This window comes from Aegilops tauschii, chromosome 3 (assembly GCF_002575655.3).
Source record: "Aegilops tauschii subsp. strangulata cultivar AL8/78 chromosome 3, Aet v6.0, whole genome shotgun sequence".
In the NCBI taxonomy this organism is placed as follows: Eukaryota; Viridiplantae; Streptophyta; class Magnoliopsida; order Poales; family Poaceae; genus Aegilops; species Aegilops tauschii.
Genome location: NC_053037.3, coordinates 220,136,540 through 220,156,834, shown reverse-complemented (window position 1 = coordinate 220,156,834; position 20,295 = coordinate 220,136,540).

Genomic DNA, 20,295 nt, shown 5'->3' with positions numbered 1-20,295 from the left:
ATTTGCAACCTCTCGTTACGGCAGGCGAGATGAAGTTCAGACCAGCCCCACCGTCAACTAGCACTTTCGTCACCCTTGAGGTTGCGTATTGTTGGTGAAACAAAGAACGGCAAACACCCGACTGCAGTTGTGCGATTAGGGTGATCCTCGGTGTCAAAAATGATAGGCGTGTTGGACCACTTCAGTGGCCTCTAGGCATCAAACGACGGCTTTGCCGCAGTGACTTCACGCGCCCACTGCTTCAGTTGGCGGTGAGAGGTATGCAACGAGGCACGACCGTCGACGCACATGGCCTCCGTAGCTTACTGGAACTCATGCTCACCGGACTAGTCGTCTTCATCTTGATCGTTGTCTCCCTCCTTCTTGTCGCGGCCCCGAGCAGGCCTCTCTGGTTGGTTATCTTTGCCGCGGTGATCCCCTCGGCCGCGAAGCTTCTTGCTGGACTCGTCAGCACCATCCTGGCCGTTCTCCTTGTCCCGCCTCTCATATTCTGCTTTCTGCTTTTCTGCAAGCAGCTCAACATGCCGGCAGGTTTGGAGGTCATGGCCCTTGGTGCGATGGATCTTGCAGTACTGCTTGTCAGAGCTTCCTCGCTTGTCGGCAGCCGCCAAGGCCTGGCTGGCGGAGTACCCGACAACTTCCTTGCCTGGGTCGTCAGCCTTGGCCTTCTTGGCAGTGCCGGGGTTGCCGGATCCCTCAACGGCAAGCACGGTCTTGCCCTTACGCCTCCTATCGCGGCGTCGGCCCTTCTTTGCCGGGGCGACGACGTCTTCATTTCTAGAGTCGGTTTCCGCGCCAGCATCCTCGCTGGGGTACTTCCTCCCTTCATCAGCTTGAGCACATCTATTCGCCAGAACATAAAGCTCCTCTACATCCTTAACCTTGTTCATCACCAGCTCTTCGCGCATCTTGCAATTGAGCACATTCTGATGGAATGCACTAATGACAGCGGCGAGGTGAACATCTGGGATGCTGTACTGCACACGCCTGAACCTTGGGATGTACTTGCGCAGGGTTTCGCCATCCTTCTGGCGGATGACATGCAAATCACTTGCCTGGCCAGGAGCTTGGTGGCCTCCAGTAAAGGCGCCAACAAACTCGTGGCACAGATCCGACCAAGAAGAGATGGAATCCACTGGCAGGTGCATTAACCATGACATGACGTTGGGCTTAAGTGCCAACGGAAAGTAGTTGGCAAGCACCTTGTCGTCGCGAGCCCTGGCAGCTTGCATCGCAATAGTGTAGATGTTGAAGAACTCCGACGGGTGAGTCTTGCTGTTGTACTTCTCTCTGACCTCGGGCTTGAACGTGCGGTGGGTGGGCCACTGGAACTGCCGCAGATCACGGGTAAAGGCTGGACAACCCACCTCGTAAGGTAGGTCACCGGAGCCCCCCGGCGCTGGGCGGTACATAGTGTGCCCCGCACGCCGGTCTGACTGATGGCGCGCTTCCCGCCGCCGTTCGATGGTGGTCCGAGCGTCCTCCCGAGCTCTCTCTCGAAGAATTTTACGTTGGTTGCAGCGAGCTCGTGGGTCGGACGACGCTGTGGAAATGTTGTCACATGCGTCGGCCTGACGAGCCGGCGGCTGCTATTGCTGGCGTGGGGGAGGAGAGTGCGCCATGGTTGCAGCAGCCGTGGTCCACCCACCACTGGCGTGCGCCGGCTCGACAGAGCGCCGACACGAGGGTCCCACTGGTCGCGGTTCATCTTTATTGGCAAAGCTGATGAGGCTCCGAATGGTGGCTCTCCACTCGTCGAACTTCTCCGCGGCTGGAGGGAAGTCGAGGAGCAGTTGCACGCGCGCCAACGCTTCTGCCGGCGTGGGTGGCGGCAAAAGCTGCGTGGACCATGACGCACTCTGACCTCTAACCACGTTAGAAGGAGTTCTATCATGGTCTCGCGGTTGCACGCCGCTTCCGCCAGCCTCCATGTGCGCACGCCGGCCTGGTGCATCCCGAGAGTGACGCAAAGGGCTCTTCTCGCGGCGGCGCCTGGAGGCACCGACGTCGTGGAGTTGCTCGTCGCACGCGGCCTGGGAGTGCCGTGGCGCGGGTGCCTGCTGGGGTGTCCTAGAGGTTGCCAAGCTGCCCGTGGGCCGCACGGCCTTGCCCCCGGACCAAGCAGTGTGTGGCTCGTCGTCTTGGACCCGAACAACGCCGCTCGCCTGGCTCCGATTGCCAGAGTGTCATGGATGCTCGCGGGCCGCTCCTCTGGCACCATCTGTGGCCACCCCGTCGACTGCTCGCGCTAGTGCGGAAGGGCCGGCTCCGGACGACCCGATCACTGTGATCCCCTTCTTCTTGGGGGCCATGGCAATGATGAAGTCGATGCGCCAACTTTCAAACCAGATTTTCATAGCTTGCGCCCCCTACCTGGCACGCCAAAGATGTCCGGGAGAACGACACCTATGGTTTCACTGGGAATCGCTACTACGGTTGGCGGGGTGTGGAGCTGAGCAAAGAGCAGGTCTAAAAGATCAGCATGAGGGGATTTTTACCCAGGTTCGGGCCGCAAACGATGGGCAATACCCTAGTCCTGCTTTGGTGTATATTTGGTGTTCTTGAGTTCTAGAACTAGCTGCGGTGCATGCCCAGTCCAAAAAGTCCGAATCCTTCCTCAGTACGTCTGGGCCTCCTTTTATATGTCAAATGGGTCGCCACAGTGGCACACAGGAGGTGGAAAGCATCTACAATGTACAAGTCTATCCCTGACATCGTGATACAAACGCATTTAATGCGCCACCTACGTGTCCTCTTGCTTTATCGGGGACGAAAATGAAGCTCGTCCCGTCCGTCGCCGCCTCGTCTGACTCCGACACGCGTCCAAGCTGATGAGGCATGCAGCACCACGCTGGCTGGCTGGCTGCTGTGCTGGTGCGGTGACAGGGTCTTCACGAAGATCTGCATACCACCACGCAGGTGCTTGCTTAGTTGTCCTAGAAGCTGCACGCTACCATGCAGGTGCTTGCCTAGTTGGCGGGCTGGTTGGCGCGTTGGAATGGCCGTGGGGCAGCAGAGCCTTGGTAGGTGTGGGCCTGGCCGTGGTCCTGCAGATGCCCCCGGCAAGGGCCTTGCCAGGGTCTCGTAGGCATCCCCGGCAAGGGCCTTGCCGGGGGTCTTCGGCTGTCCCCGGCAAGGATCTTGCCGGGGGGGCTCTTCATCTTCTGGTTCTTCTCTTTAGAGTTGCAGGCCTTTTATCTTGACAATGATCTGCATGCCACCACACAGGCGCCTCGAGCCTTGGTCCTGATGTTATCGATGTTGTCAGGATTCCCAGGCTCAAAGGAGCGGCCTCGCTAGTGTTGGGCAAGTTGCCCCGGCAAGGCACTTGCTGGGGCTATGTAGGCCTCCACCTTGCCCCTTTGCTCTTCTTGCTTCTGGCTTGAGTGCTGCCTCGGCAGCCTTGTCCCTTCCCTTCCTCTACCCCGCCAAGCAAGGCCACAGGTGCGGCTACGACTGCCGGTGCACAAGTAAAGGGGTACAGAAAGGCCCCTACTTTTGTACACTGACAATATACATTTATTTTTTAAATCAGTTTGAATGTGACTCGAAATTTCGGGCCTAAAAACAGTTCGGACCGCACCGAAGTATGCAATATTTTGTATAGTTTTTAATCGTGGCCACAATATGGGCTATAATGCTAACAAAAAGAATATGGGCTCCAAAACAAAACCTTAAGAATTAGCAAATGGGCTGTAAATTATTAGAAATAATGGCAAATGGGCTGTATGCTGTTTTTCACAGATTTGAGGCTTTCCTAAAAAAAAGGTTGACGGACAAGCAGTGACTGTTGGATGTCCATCCAACGGCCATCGTGCTTCTTCAATCTCTGCTCTTCCTGCTCGAGTCGCTCAAACAAGCGCTGGCGGGACTGCCCGCTCCCTCCTCCCGCGGCCGGCTGTGCTGCCGCGCTGGCCTCACCGCCCCACCGTACTCCCATCGCTGGCCTAGCCATCCCTCTACTCGCCCACACCTGTTGTTATTCTCCGGCGACGGCAGACGAACAAGTAAACCCTCGTACTCCCCTCACGTGAAAAACAACTGCCGAGTCTTCCCTGACTCCGTGTCGTTCCCTTCCTAGGCCTCGCCGTCGTCCACCGCCCTGGTGCTCTCGGCGCGGCGTGGTCAACGAACAACATCCATAGGAAGTGCACTGTCGGTGGAGAGGCTGACAGCTAGGTCCATGGCCGCAAGCAAGGAAATGTCTCCTTATTACGCGCAAAATAATGATTCCTCCACCTGACAGTTGGGACCCATCGGAAGGGCCTCTGTATTTCGTGAAAAAAATGTTACCTCCGCTGACAGGTCGGACCCACCAGCTATATCTTCGCACGCAAGGAAGTGCCTCCTTATTACGCACACAAAAATGAATACTCCCCCTGCTAGCTGGGACACACCATAGTGGGAGGCTGACTTGTGGGCCTACTAATATGATGGGGACGGAGGCCTTTCTCAACTTAGTCAATATGTACGATTCTAGCTCCAGTGACCGTACGATGTCCATCCAACGGCCGTAGTGCTTCTTCAACCTCTGGTCTTCTTGCTCCAGCCGCCCAAACCAGCGCCGGTCGTGCCGCGTGCTCCTGCCTCCCGTGGCCGGCTATAATGCCGCGGAGGCCTCACCGCCCCCTACTACTCTCACCACTGGCCAGGCCATCCCTCTACTCATCCACACCCCCTGTTATTCTGCGGCGACGGCAGCCTCACACCGCAACCAAACCAGCGAACCCTCGTACTCCTCTCCACGTGGGCATCCACTGCCGTGTCTTCCCCGGCTTTGCATCGTCCCCTTCCTAGGCCTCGCCATCGTCCACTGCCCTGGTGCTCTCGGCGCGGCGTGGTCAACGTGGTCAACGAACGACTTCCATTGGAAGAGTAATGTACGTGGAAAGGCTGACAGCTGGGTCCATGGCGGCAGCAAGGAAGTGCCTCCTTATTACACGGAGAATAATGATTCCTCCAACTAACAGTAGGGACCCACCAGATGGGCCACTGTTTTTCGCGAAAAAATGTTTCCCCCCTTACTGCTGGGACCCACCAGCTACATCTTCGCATGCAAGGAAGTGCCTGGCAGTCGGGACCCACCTGGTCGAAGCATACGTAGCCTTGTCATTCTGGTCGCGAACGTGTACGTACATACTGGTCGATCGGTCTCTCTGCAAGTATGAACTGTGGCCGAGTATGTAGCGGCACATGTCATAGTAGAGCCCCCCACGTAGCAGTTCGGGCTATTCCGTCTAAACTGTGTACACGTACATACAGCCACACACCAAAAAATACGGCCACGTACGTACATACGGGCGGGGTCTCGAACGCCTACTCACGCATACGTACGGCCAGGGCTCGTGTACATGGCTGGGTCAGAACGGAGAAACTGCATCGTCGTTTTCATGGGGAAGCAACGGAATGCATCGTGTTCATCGAGAGGCAACGGAATACGTCGTGTTCATCGGGAGCCAATCGGATTGGACGGAACAGCCGATCGAAACAAGACCTGGCGTACCGCAGAACGGAGGAAACAGCCTTGTGTTCGACCGGCCACGGTCGAAACGGGATCCTTTTCATTGGGAGGGGTCTGGCGTACCGCAAAACGGAGGAAACGTACTTCTCTTAGACCTCCATCGGCCGAAACGGGGTCATGTTGATCGGGAGGGGTGCGGCGTACCGCAAAATGGAGGAAACGGACTTGTGTTGGAGCGCTACGGTCGAAATGGGGGTCCTGTTCATCGGGAGGGGTGTGGCGTACCAAAAAACGGGACTCCACGGGATACTGTTCATCTCCACCGTCGACCTCCTCCAGGCCTCCATGGGCTACTGTTCATCCACCGTCCACCTCCTCCAGCCTCCACCTGCGACTGTTCATCCACGGGCTCCTGTTCATCTAGCCTCCACCGGCTACTGTTCAACCAGCCCTCTCCACGGGGTCCTGTTCAACCACCCCTCCACGGGCTACTGTTCATCCAGCCCTCCACCGGCTACTGTTCAACCAGCCCTCCACGGGGTCGTCCTGTTCATCCAGCCCTCCACGGGGTCGTCCTGTTCATCCAGCCCTCCACGGGGTCGTCCTGTTCATCCAGCCCTCCACGGGGTCCTGTTCATCCACCCCCAACCGGCTCGATCGGGTTCCTGTTCATCCAGCGGCAACGGCCTCTACAACCACGGGGTCCTGTTCATCCACCCCCCACCCAACAATGCTCACTGTTCATCAAGAGGTAGCAGGTTCGATCGACTTTAGTTAGCAGCAGTAGCGAAGGAATCGCTCGATCGGGTTCAGTTAACAGCCATCGATCGATCACTCGGTTTCAGTAACGTGTAGCCTGTAGTGCAATCCCTCGGCTTCAGTAGGAGAACGCCTCTCTAGGGTTCAGTTAGATCCCAACGCCTCGCACCCGCACGTGTACGTGTATGAGAGAAACGCGCATCGCTCAACCCCCACTACTAGGAAAAGGGCTATAGCTATTATGGACATTAATGGCGCACCATGTGTAGGTACGCCATTAGTGTCCATATCACTAATAGCACACCACACCCACGGTGCGCCACTACTAACAATTTTTTTCCAAAACTAGTAATGGCGCACCAGGGTATAGTTCGCCATTACTAGTTCAAACTAGTAATGGCGCACCACAACCACGGTGCGCCACTACTAACAATTTTTTTTATTTTTTTGCAAAACTAGTAATGGCGCACCATGTAATAGGTGCGCCATTAGTAACCCGATTACTAATGGCGCATTCTTAGGTGATGCGCCACTACTAACTTTGAGTCTTACAAAAATTCACCAAATGCACCCCCCTGTGGACCGCCTTTTCAGTTTTAGAAAAATAAAAGAAAATGATAGAAATGTCAAAAAAATAAAAGAAAATAAGATTCCCATGTGATATGTGGTCTAGTTGTTAGCAAAATTTACAAACATGAATTTTTGACTTTTTTGCAAAATCTCTCGAGAATTTGTAAAATGGGCATAACTTTTGCATACGAACTCCGATGAAAAAGTTTTTTAGATGAAAAATCATCTACTCGAAAAGTTATATCCGAATCATACCCCGTTGAACATTTTCAGAATCCCCAAAAACCTAACAGAAAAAAGTTATGGGGCTTTCAAGATCTGGAGGCAAAAAAATTAAAAAAAATCAAACTCAATAATGGCGCACCTGCCCTCGGTGCGCCCTTACTATCTTCCCGCCTCAAAATTCAAACTATATCAAAAAAATAAAAAAAGTTAGTAATGGCGCACCTGCCCATGGTGCGCCATTACTATTTTCCCGCCTTCAAAATTCAAAATAAATCGAAAAAATAAAAAAAGTTAATAATGGCGCACCTGCCCACAGTGCGCCATTACTATGCCGTATATATGGCTGGGCAAGGTCCTCTCCTCCTTACCTCTTCATTTTTCTCCTCCACTCCATCTCCTCCTCTCCTCCACTCCATCTCCCCTCCTCTCCTCCACCATACTCCCATCCTCCTCTCCGGCGACCTCCTCCTCCTCGTCCTCTCCGGCTACCTCCTCCTCCTCCTCTCCTCCCCTCCACTCACGGTTTCTCCTCCCTCCTCTCCTGTGAACTCCTGCTCCCTCCTCTCCGGTGATCTCCTCCTCCTCCTCTCCGACGATGTAGGCGAGCTCCTCTTTGGTGACCTCCTCCTCCTCCCTCCTCTCCTCCTCACGGTCTCTCCTCGGCCCTCCTCTCCGGCGAACTCCTCTCCGGCAAAAGAACGTACAAGATCCAAAAACTAGAACAAAATTTGAAAAAATATCGAGCAAAAATATCGCGATCCAGATCCAAATTCAAAATTAAAAAATAGCAATGGCGCACGGTGGGGGTTAGACGGTGCGCCACTACTATTTTCCCGCCTTCAAAAATCAGAAAAAAAAATCAAAAAATTTTAAAAAAATGTTACAAGTGGCGCACCTGTAGCAATAGTAATGGCGCACTACAAGGTGCGTCACTGTTACCTGCAATACTAATGGTGCACCAGAGGTGCGCCATTAGTAGTTGTTACTAGTGGCATGGTGATAGTGGCGCACCTATAGTGCGCCATTAATGGCAAAGATAGGTGCGCCACTAACAGGCCTTTTCCTAGTAGTGCCCAGACCACCCATCGTAACCGGGAAGACCCCGATATTTTCCTCGCCCTTGCTTCTACCACGATTTTTTCCGTCATGGACGGCCCTAAGTGTCGGTGCACAAAAGTAGGGGCTCTCCTTTGTGCCCCTTTACTTGTGCACGGGCAGTCGGAGCCGCGCCCGTGACCACACTTAGCAAGGGAGAAGAGGGAAGCAGAAGTGCAAGGCTACCAGAGCAGCGCTCCAACCAAGGGCGCAGAAGGCAGAACAACTAGGTGGGCTTTCCCCGGCGAGACCCTTGCCGGGGCAGCTCGCGTAAGGACAACATCGCAGCGACCCTTAAGCAAAATAGTTCCGACACCATCGACAACGTTGGAACCAAGGCTCAAGAAGTGCCTGCACGATGGCATGCAGATCTTTGTGAAGGCAAGACAACCGCAAGGTTCCCTATCAAGGATGCCCACGAGGCCCCGGCAAGGCACCTTGCCAAAGACACCCACAAGGCCTCGGCAAGACTCTTGCCGAGGGCGCTCGGGGGATTCGACCTCCTAGAGTTCAACTCCCGCTCTCAACTCATGAACAATATGAGTCCGAAGCTTCTTTCCTCACTCCCATAATTTCTTTGGAGTGGCTCCGTTCCATGCCTCATTTCATAGGGAAGCCCAAAGTGGCTCTATTTCACTTCCTAGCACTTCCTATCATTTAATATCCATCCCTTTGGTCTTATTGACATAAGAGATGTCATTTATACCCCGACAAGACCCTTGCCGAGAACATCCACAAGACCAAGGCAAGGCCTTACCGCCCCATCGCCGCCCTAACTCAGCGGCCAACCCACCAACTGAAGAAAGTACCCACGTGGAAGTACGTGGGTACTAATCCAACTTGTCAAACACCTGCGTGGTGGCATGCAGATCTTCGTGAAGACCCTACCACCATGCCAACTCAGCAGCCTGCCAGCCTACATGGCGCTGCACGCCTCGTTGGCCTAGACATGTGTCGAAGCAAGACGGAGCAGCGACGGACGGGACGGGCCTCGTTACCATCCCCGATAAAGCAAGGGGACACCTAAGGAGCGCATTTAATGCGTTTTGTCCAGTAATGACAGGCGATAAGCTTGTACACTCTATACCTTTTCCTCCTCCTGTGTGCCACTGTGGCGACCCCTTTTGACTATAAAAGGAGGCCCGAGGCGTACTGAGGAGGGATTCGGATCTTTTGGACGATGCACACACTGTAGCTAGTTCAAGAGCTGAACAACACTCAAATATACTGTCAGGACCCCGATCCTAAGTCACACCGATCTAGCATGTAACACATCATATCACTTTGCGGCCTCACGCATGGTATTCCCACGGGTGCCACCTTACCTGGCCCGGGACTGTTTGCGCCTTTTGGCTCACGTATATGATAGTGTCGCTAGCATCCATATGACAGAGAACCCGGGCAGATATGACTAGTTGCTAACCCAAAGTGGCACAAACTTACAGGGACATGCATACATGACCCAGCAACGAACGTGTCGGTCGTCAGCGAGTGAATCCGGGCTGTAGCAGCTGGGCTAACAGGACTCCAGAGAATCCGAGCTGTAGCAGGCTAGGAGAACTCCAGTAGACACCACGTGACATTTCCCCGAAGGGACAGACACAGGAACGAAGAAGGACACATGCCGGCCAGCCTAAGTGTTCCGGAGCAGTAGCAAGCTACCATGGCTCAGTGGAAGCACTAGGAGACATTTCTCGGTAAGAGAGGCTTCCAAGAATAAACAACTAGGTTGTCAGATCCCACACATACCAAGCATTTCAATAACATACACACGATATGCTCGATATGTGCAAATACAACATGGCATCACAATAAAACTCTATGACTCAAAGTATTTATTCATTAGGCTCCGAGGAGCCAGATATTACAAACATGGGTCTGATGACCCAGCATTCAAGTCATACAATCAATAAGCACAAGCGGAAGCTTAACTTGTCTAAGTACAGACAACTACAAATGAAAAAGGTTGAGGAGCCTGACTATCTACAAGACCATCCCAAGGGCACAAGGTCGTAGCTGAGGTAACAAGCTAAACGTCGAAGTCCACGCGGAACTACTAGTGAGACTGAAGTATCTCTGCAAAAACATAAATTAAGAAAATGTGAGTACAAATGTACCCAGCAAGACTTACATCAGAACTAGCTACATATGCATCAGTATCAACAAAGGGGTGGTGGAGTTTAACTACAACAAGCCAGCTTTGACTCGGTGGCTATCTTGAACTACGACTGAAAGTAACTCTTTTGAGGTGGTGCACACGAGTCCACATATACACCAATCAATACACCACTATGGATCCGCTCCCGTCTCCCTACGAGAACGCCATCCATAGCACTCACGCTTATCTTGCGCATTTTAGAGTATCCACTTTCACTTGTCTATGAACTGTACAGGCAACCCAGAAGTCCTTTACCGCGGACGCGGCTATTCGAATAGATCATTTATAACCCTGCAGGGGTGTAGTTCTTCACACACGCTCTCGCCACTTACCACCATGTACACGTCATGTATCTCGGCAACCTTCAAGCGGAAGCCTGGCGAGGGAGTCGGCCACGACCTGACTAACCACACAAGTCTCCAGTCCAGGTTTATCGCCTATTTGGGTTCCATCCGCAAGGAGATCCGGCCGGGGTTTCGCTCGCGGCCACAAACGATGAGAGCAGGGTTCCCGAGGCACCAAACGGGCGTCTCGGTACACCGTGCCTCGTGTCTCTACCGCATCATAGCCCACCCCTAGGCTCACCGCTACGCACGGCCCCCAACACATATCCTACAAACACCAGAAACTAGTTGCAACTCCTGGACAGAGATCAGGTTGATTAATAAGTCGAGAGAGCTCTGAGTGCCCGGAGCCAATGTGTGGTAGTAGCTGTTCATGGATTACAGACACAGAGCTCAGTTCCTGAGGGCGGTTTCAATGAGACAACCCACTATGTACTCCTACATGGCCTCTCACCACTACCTTTACCAAATCGTGTTCACACACTTAGCTCTCAACAGTAAGACATGTTCACCACATTCCAATTCATCCCCGATGTATCAGACCTGACTCAACTCTAAGTAGTAGCAGGCATGACTAAAGCATAAATGAGTAGGCACATCAGGGCTCAAACAACTCCTACTCATGCTAGTGGGTTTCATCTATTTACTGTGGCAATGACAGGTCATGCAGAGGAAAGGGGTTCAACTACCGCAGCACGTAACAGTTCAAGCGTTGTTGTCCTAATGCAGTAAAAGATAGCAGAAGCGAGAGAGTGGGATTGTATCGGAATGAACAAGGGGGTTTTGCTTGCCTGGCACTTCTAAAGATAGTATAACTCTTCATCGGTGTCGTCGGACTCATCGTCGGAACAAACATCTACTGAGGGGGAACAACACCGGCAAACAAAGAAGGAACACAATCAATGCAATGAAACAATATGATACATGAATGTAACATGGAAATATGAGTGTGTTGAGCTAATGCAACTAAGAACAGGAGGATTTGAGCTTATTTAAACCAAGGTTCAACTTCAAACTCAAATTATGAAATCAAATAGTGCATTATCATGTTTTGATCTAAACAGCAAGGTCAAGTTGTTTAAACATGCATGAAACCAGTACAGATGGATAGATTGGATTTTTCTGATCATTTCTCATATATAAATCTTTTCAATCTGAGTTATAGATTATTTTCTATGATTTCTAGAAGTTTTAACTACTTTCTGGAATTTCCTGGTTATTCTAATTTAAACTAAATCCAGAAAATGACTTATTGCGTCAGCATGACATCGGTGTGACATCAGCAAGTCAACAGGCGCGGTCCAGGTCGAACCTGACCAGTGGGGCGCGTACGTCAGTGTAACAACTAATTAACAGAGTAAATTAGTACTAAGTGGAAACCTAACCTAGGTTAATTAGGGCGTGGCCCCCCATGTCAGTGACCAGGTGGTGTCGTTAGTGCCTAAACTAATTAGGCCACGTTAGCGTGCCGGGGTTTTGGCTGGCGGCGACCTCAAACCGTGGCGGCGTCCGCCGGAGTTGCGCCAGAGACGACAGATCGACGCGCCGAGGGCACCACGAGGTAGCCCGTGCCCGCGCGCATCCAGCGGAACCAACGGGAGGGCGCGGGGTGGCCGGAGTTCGCTGGTAGCGAGCTCGTGGTGGCGGCGGGAGTTCGGCCTCGGTGGTTTAGTCGCTGTGGTGCATGGGGAAGCTTGCAGAGGGGCTCTATGGACTCCTGGTGATGTGAGGATCTTGCCTATAAGCTCGGACATGACCGACGCAAGCTCTAGCGACGGCGGCGGCAAACGCGATGGCAAGGAGCTTCCGCCATGGTGGCTCGATGGCTAGAGGGCGTGCGCGAGCAGGGTAGAAGGGGGAGATGAAGCAGCAGCTCACAGCGGGGTCGAAGGCACGAGCTCGAGGTCGGGGATGCGTTGTCGACGATGAATCGACCGCGGCGATCGCCGGATAGATGCGGTGATGAAGGCGGTGGGGACGATGCTGCGGTGCACCCGATGTCACGTGGGTTGGTGGAGACGAAGAGGAAGTCGCGGCGGTTCTTCTGGAAGCATCGGCGAGGCGAGGGTGGACGATTGCCGCGGTGGTGCTCGTCGGTGCTCTCTGTGCTCGTGGTCAATCACGGGAGAGATAGAGTGCAGAGGAGGAGGAGGGGGTCCAGAGCGAGAGGGGGTCAGGGGGTGTCGTGGCGCTCGGAGCCATCTCCAGCAGCAGCAACAAGCAGGAGCTGGCCGAGCGCGTGCGCATGCGCCGCGGCCACACGCCCTCCTGGCTACTGGCAGGAGGCTAGGGGTGACTGGCGCCTGGGCCTCGTGGGCTGGCAGTCCACTGGGCCGGCCAGGTAAGTCCACGTAAGCCTTTCCTCTTTTCTTTTTTTTTCTATTTTTGCTATTGTGTTTTGATTTAGTTCAGAGACCAAACCATTTTTTAGATTTTGAAAATTATCATGTGGCTAGATATAATATATTCAGAGCCACTCGCCATTTTCAAGAATTATTGGATCATATTAAATATATAGCAAATATAAATCCAATGCAAATAATTATTTTATTAACTCAAATGGCCAAAAATAAATATTTCTGTCTCCAAAAAATATTTTTTTGATTTTACCTCTGTCCAATATTTTCATAGAAAAACAGGAACATTTTCTTGGACCTATTTGAAGCAATTTTTATCTTGATCATTTTTATAATGATTTCTGAGGCTTTCACATATCCCCAATTCAAATTTATTTGAAAATTTAAACATGATGCTCACAACCAAGCTAGTCCAAGGCCAAGGTAAAGCTAGGGATGTGACATATACACCAAAGCAGGACTAGGGTATTACGCATCCTCGCGGCCCGTACCTGGGTAAAATCTTGTTGTGCTAGCTACTAAACCCGCTCTTTGCAGAACCTCGCGCCCGCCAACCGTAGAAGGGATCTCTGTGATCCCATAGGTGTCGTTTCCCATGACATCTTTGGCGCGCCAGGTAGGGGGCGTAGTTGTGAAAATCCGGCCTAGCAGTTAGTTTAGCAGTTCTTCATCGCCATGGCTCCCAAGAAGAAGGCGATCTCGGCGATCGGTTCATCCGGAGCCGAACGGCCCGTACTAGTGCGGGTGGGCGACGGGGTGGTCGCGGATGGATGCCGAGGCGCGGCCCGCGAACACCCACATTGCTCTGGCAGCCAAAGCTTGGCGAGCGGCGTCGTCCGTGCGTGAGACGACGAGCCGCACACCACTAAGTCCAAAGACGGAGCCGTGCCCCCCGCAGGCCGCGCGGGGCCATCCAAGGGCGGTGCCGTGCCACCTACAGGCGGCATGGCGACCTCCAAGACGCCTACGCTGGCGCCCGCAGCGCGCTCCTCTCAAGTTGAGCGCGACGAGCAGCGGCACCGCGCCAGTGACCCCGGGCGCCGCCGCGGGAAGAGTCCTATGCACCATTCACGGGACGTAGAAGACCAGCATGCACGCCGAGTCGCTGGCAAAAATGGCGCGCAGCCGCAAGGCCATGATAGAGCTCCTTCTAAAGTGGTTAGAAGTCGAAGCGCGTCACGGTCCATGCAGCTTTCGCCACCACCCTCGCCAGTAGAGGCCTTAGCGCGCGCAGTTGCTCCTCGACTTCCCTCCTGCTGCGGAAATGCTCGACGAGTGCAGAGCCACCATCCGGAGCCTCGTCGGCATCGCCAACAAAGACGAGCCATGACGAACGGGGCCCTCAGGCCGACGCTCTATTGAGCCACCGCACGCCAGTGGTGGAAGGACTGGAGGCACTACGGCCATGGTGCATTCCCCTCCTCCACTCCAGTTACCGCGGGTGCCGGTCCGTTGGGACGATGCTTGTGATAACATTTCCATAGCGTCGTCCGACCCACGGACCCACCACGAGCAACGCCAAGTTCTTCGGGAGCGAGCGCATGAAGACACTTGAACCACTATCGAGCGGCGGCGCGAAGCGCGCCATCAGTCGGATAGGAGAGCAGGACCCACTATGGACCACCCAGCTCCGGGGGGCTCTAGTGGCCTACCTTACGAGGTGGGTTGCCCAGCCTTTACCCGTGAGCTGCGGCAGTTCCAGTGGCCCACTCACCGCACATTCAAGCCTGACGTCGGTGAGAAGTACAACGGCAAGACTCACCCGTTGGAGTTCCTTAACATCTACACCATTGCGATGCAAGCTGCCGGAGCTCGCGACGACAAGGTGCTTGCCAATTACTTCCCGTTGGCGCTTAAACCCAACATCATGTCATAGTTGATGCACTTGCCAGTGGATTCTATCTCTTCTTGGTCGGATTTGTGCCATCAGTTTCTTGGCGGCTTTACGGGAGGCCAGGCAAGCGACTTGCATATCACCCCCCAGAAAGAAGGCGAGAACCTGCGCAAGTACATACACAGGTTCAGCCGGGTGCAGTACAACAACCAGAACGTTCATCCCGCCGCAATCATCAGCGCATTCCATTAGAATGTGCGCAACCGCAAGATGCGTGAAGAGCTGGCGATGAACAAGGTGAAGGATGTGGCAGAACTCTACGTTCTAGCGGATAGGTGTGCTCGGGCTGAACTGGGAAGGTAGTACCCCGGCGAAGACGCCAGTGTGGAAACCGATTCCTCAGACAAAGACGCTGCCGCCCCGGCAAAGAAGGGCCGACGTCGCAACAGGAAGAGCAAGTACAAGGCCGTGCTTGTCATCGAGGGATCCGACGACGCCGGCGCTGCCAAGAAGACCAAGGCAGACGACCCCAGCAAGAAAGTTGCCGGGTGCACCTCTTGCCAGGCCTTGGCAGCTACCGACAAGCCAGGAGGCTCCGACAAGCAGTACTGCAAGATCCATCGCAGAGAAGCAGAAAGCCAAATATGAGAGGCAAGACAAGGAGAAAGCCCAGGATGGTGCTGAGGGATCCGGCAAGAAGCGTGGCGGCCAAGCTGGCCGTCGTGGCAAAGATAATCAACAAGAAATACCCGCCCGAGGCCGCGACAAGAAGAGAGAAGATGATGACCATGACGAGGACGATGATTCTGGCGAGCATCAGTTCCAAAAAGCTACAGAGGCCATGTGCGTCGACGGTGGCGCCTCCCTGCGCACCTCTCACCGCCAGCTCAAGTGGTGAGCGCGTGAGTTCACAGCAGCGGAACCATCGTTCGATGCTCAAAAGCCACCAAAGAGGTCCAGCACGCCTATCATCTTTGACACCGAGAACCACCCTGATCGCACAACTGCGGTAGGGTGTTTTCCGTTGTTGGTTTCACCAACAATACACAACCTCATGGTGACAAAAATGCTAGTTGATGGCGGGGCCGGTCTAAACTTGATCTCGCCCGTTGTGATCAAAAGGCTGCAGATTCCTAATGGAGACCTCAAAGAGACGGGCACGTTTCAAGTAGTCAACCCGGGAAGAAGTCAGCCGAAGGGTAAGGTCACGCCACCCGTGATATTTGGAGGCGAGCTGAACTATTGTAACATCCAAAATTTTCAATTTGGAATGTTATACGTAGGTCATTCATGCATATCATATTTTATTGCATTTCGTTTTGCGATCCTCGTAATTCTAAGCAACTCAAGGACCCACGGAGAGAGTTGGGGATTTCACGTTTTTCATATTTGAATTTTATCAAATATCGAAACAAGGATCACTTTGGTTTTAATATTTTTCTCTCCGAAAATATTTGATATTAAAAAATATATGAGAGGAGATAATATGACTTCTCCAAAATAAATGAAATATTCGAGGAAAAAGATTAAAATCAAATAATTCATTTTATTTGAATTTTTTTTTGCAATTTTATTTGAATTAGGAAAAAAATGCATATTTTAAAATTTGCATTTTAGGGCCAAGAAAATGTTCATCCTGTTCTAAGTAGTTTATTTAGACGGTGAAAATTTGTTTTGGTATTTATAGATTTTTATTTTATTTTCTAGGATTTTTTTCGGCGAAACCTGTTTAAAAAAGTCAACGCCCGACTAGGCCAGCGGCCCAGCCGAGCCGGCCAACCTCACGCCGCCGTCTCCCTCGCGGAGTCCGCGCCGCGCACGATCCCGCCGCCGTGGCCAAGTCGGCCACCGCCGTCATCGCCCCCTTCCCCACGCCACCTCTGCCCCCGTAATAAATATCGCCCCCCCTTTTACCCCACACCGCCGCCACACCGCAGCCCGCCCCCGAGCCGCACTACAGCCCTGCCGCCTCTGCGTCGCCCGCCGCCGCTGCTGCCGTGCTGCGCCGCCGCCCGCGCCGCGTCGCCCAACGCCCCGTGCTACCTCGCCGCGCACCCCGCCGTCGCCTCGCCGTGCCCTGCCTCGGCGGAGCCGCCGCAAGCCAACGGAGCCACCGCCGTTTCCCGATCCTATCCGGCCGTTTTGTTTTTTTTTTGGTTTAGGTAAAAGCCGATCGGTTATTTTGTAAATCCTAGATTCGTTTTTTTAAAGTCGGGTTGGTTCGGATTTTCGTCGATTTATTATTCAGCGGACGTTTGTCCCTACGTTCGTTTTAACGAACGCTGTTTGTCAGTTAGCCGCAGACAGCGAACGTTCATTCATTAGCCTGTTCGTCTCGTTTTATTTTCCAGGGTTTTTCCGCGATTATTTTCGATCATGATTTCTGCCCTGATCTTTGTTTTAGTTTATCTTTTCGCTCGTTTATCCAAATCGGGTGAAACAAGCGCCTAGATCTTCGTCTCGAAACTATCTTTGTGTTTAACCATTTTGAACAAGATTTTGGTAGTATAAAATTTGACTGAAAGTCCAGATTAGCCAATGGATCTTGTTTCTTTCGTAGTTTGAGTTTCGTTGCTCCGTTTGATGCGATTCTTTTTGCAAACCGGAGTTCTTCAGTTGAACTTTCTGGTTAGATCTTCTTATTTGAGTTTTACCCGTGCATCTTTGCTTCAGTGCTTATGTATGCTATTGTTTGTTTGTGATAGAATTCCCGGAGTGAGAAGCGTGCTACTACGAGTCACTAGGTTTTGCGGATCGTCAGCAAGGCAAGTAACACCTTGATCATACCCCTTTATTACCCAGTTTTTATGCATTAGTTTCGAACCTCAAACATTGCATGAGTAGGATCTCTTAACATGTGGGTCTGGGAAGTAGTTGCTGAGGTAGAACCTATTACCTGTTTTATTATCAAACCCTTGGGAGTTACTTCTATGTTATGCTTGTATTGACAAGCTATGCTCATAGACGTGGTTTGGGTGAGTGAATCCATGACCGATGTGAGATTGTTCATTAATGGTTAACTTAAGGTGGCAACTTTAATACACATCTGGGTAGATTTCTTGTGGGCACCTGGAGAATCCAGTGCTGTCCTAGGATATCCCGGAGTACCCGTGTGATCATCCTACGGTCCGCCACCCAGGCTCAAAGGGATCATAAGATTATTCATGCTAGCAACTTCCGTGTGCAGCCACAAGCTATTATGGGCTCTAGCATAGTTGAGTATGTTGCATGACCTGTTCTAGTGGTAGGCTAGCAGATGTAGGGGATGTAGGTTGGTACTCTCTACCCAGGGTTAGAGTTAGTGCTTCATAAAGACTGTGTCTCGGTCATCCATTTCTCAAACACCATGTAGTGCGAGAAATCCAACGAAGGAGATCGAGTCTTGTGGGGAAAAGTGTGCAAACCACTTCAGAGTGTACAATCTAATCATGGTTAGCCGTGTCCCCGGTTATGGACATCTTGAGTATCTGGTACTGGAATTATTGATTGGATCTCATCACTCTAATTTAATTTGTTGGGATGTTAATGATTACTTTAATGGGGATTGAGTTGGAGGAACCTTCTCAATGATGTTTCAACCACCATGATAGTTAAATAAAAATACATTCCTTTGTTGTAGGGAAAAATTTGCTTTTCGCAAAACATTATAACCATAGAGCCTCCACCAGCCATATATGCATGGAGTGATAGCATTTATTCCGTTCATTGCTCTACTGTGCTACTATGCTAGCATATTCCATGTGCTGACCCATTTTCGAGCTGCAACATATCATGTTGCAGACTTTTCAGATGATGAGTAAGGTGCCATAGGTCGTTTGTCGTGCACTCAGCTATGCCATTGGAGTTGACGGACTCACTTTATCTTCCAAGCCTTACGCTGTTATCTTATTTAGATGGCCTTAAGCCATGTTATTGTAATAAGTTCTCTTTTGAGACTATCGATGTAATAAGTGTGTGATTGCTACTCTGTTATAAATCCATTCGAGTACTGTGTGTGTCAGCATTACCGATCCAGGGATGACACTGAAGCACAGAGACTTGACCGTATGAGGTTGGGTCGCTACAAGATGGTATCAGAGCACACGCTGAATGTAGGACACGACCACTAAGATGAGCCATAGGACACTCTTCTCTACTCATTTCTGACTCCTCTCCATTTTCTACTCTTTAGGATGGCGGACTAAAGGAACAAGTTTGAACAACCGGATGACGACACACCTTTTTGGAGACACCTGAAGGAAGTCACTAAGTACCTGAACATCGGAATACCAAGCTTCACCGGGACCTACACCGCCACTTTACCAGAAGAGGAGCGTTGGACAATTCGGGTTCAAGTTCCACGAAGGACATTCACGCCAGTCACTGAGCCCATAGAGTTTTCCTTTGATGCACCAACCTGGAGTTTAGGCAAGAGCATGGCAGCTCACATTGCTATGTAACGTATTGGAGAAGTGTACAAACAGGAGCTGAAGGACACTATCTACCAGATATGTGGGCGCCGAGATGAGCAATGGGAGATGATCAGCACTAGGAAGGACAGGTCCATTGCAGCTTTCATCCAGGAGTTAAACCAGCACATTCGACGCCAGGAGAACCAGATGTGCACTAGCATGATAGACTTGAAGAAGGCAATGACCAAGAGCATGGAGCTAGAAGAGGAACTCAAGTCTGCACGCAACGGATACGAGGAGGAAATCGCAATAATATGGAGTAGAATGACGACCTGACAAGAAAGATAAGAGTATTCCTCGGAGACCCCACGCGAGGAGGAGAAGATGACGAACCCAAGGAAATTCGTTCTGAAGACTATATCATCATCGAAGGCACCGACACCGACCCCGACGATAGTGATGATGATTACAAAGATAAAGCTGGAGCAGACATCATGGAGACTTCCATCGCGCAAAATTTCTAGATGACCACCATATGAATAGTAGTTTTTCCCCATGTATATAGTAGTAGTCCGGGCACTCTTGTAACGATAGTTCTAGACAGATTGTATGCCCTTGCTTGATTGATTGAGTGATATGATATGTTTGTGTTTGTCTCATGTGCATATGGGTAGTGATTTTTCTCGTTAGACCTCTTTCTATTCTAATCTCTCCCCTGTAAACCCATCAGATGCCTCCGAGACATGACCCCGGATTTGTCTTCCCACCGGAGCTCGCTCAGTTGATCCAGCAGCAGAATGCCTTGATGCAGTTGTTAGTTCAGAACCAAGGCAACAACAACAACAATAACAACAACAACAACCCACCGCCACCACCTCCAGTTGACAATTTAGCCCGTTTTCTGAGGTTGTAGCCGCCGGTGTTTTCCAGTAGCACCGAGCCAATAGTTGCTGATGATTGGCTACGCCGTATTGGAAGGAGTTGACCACCGCAGGTTGCATAGATGCTGAGAAGGTGCGCTTTGCCGCACATCAATTGGATGGACCCGCAGCCTCATGGTGGGAGAATTACTCGACCACTTTCCCTATAGCCAATGTCACT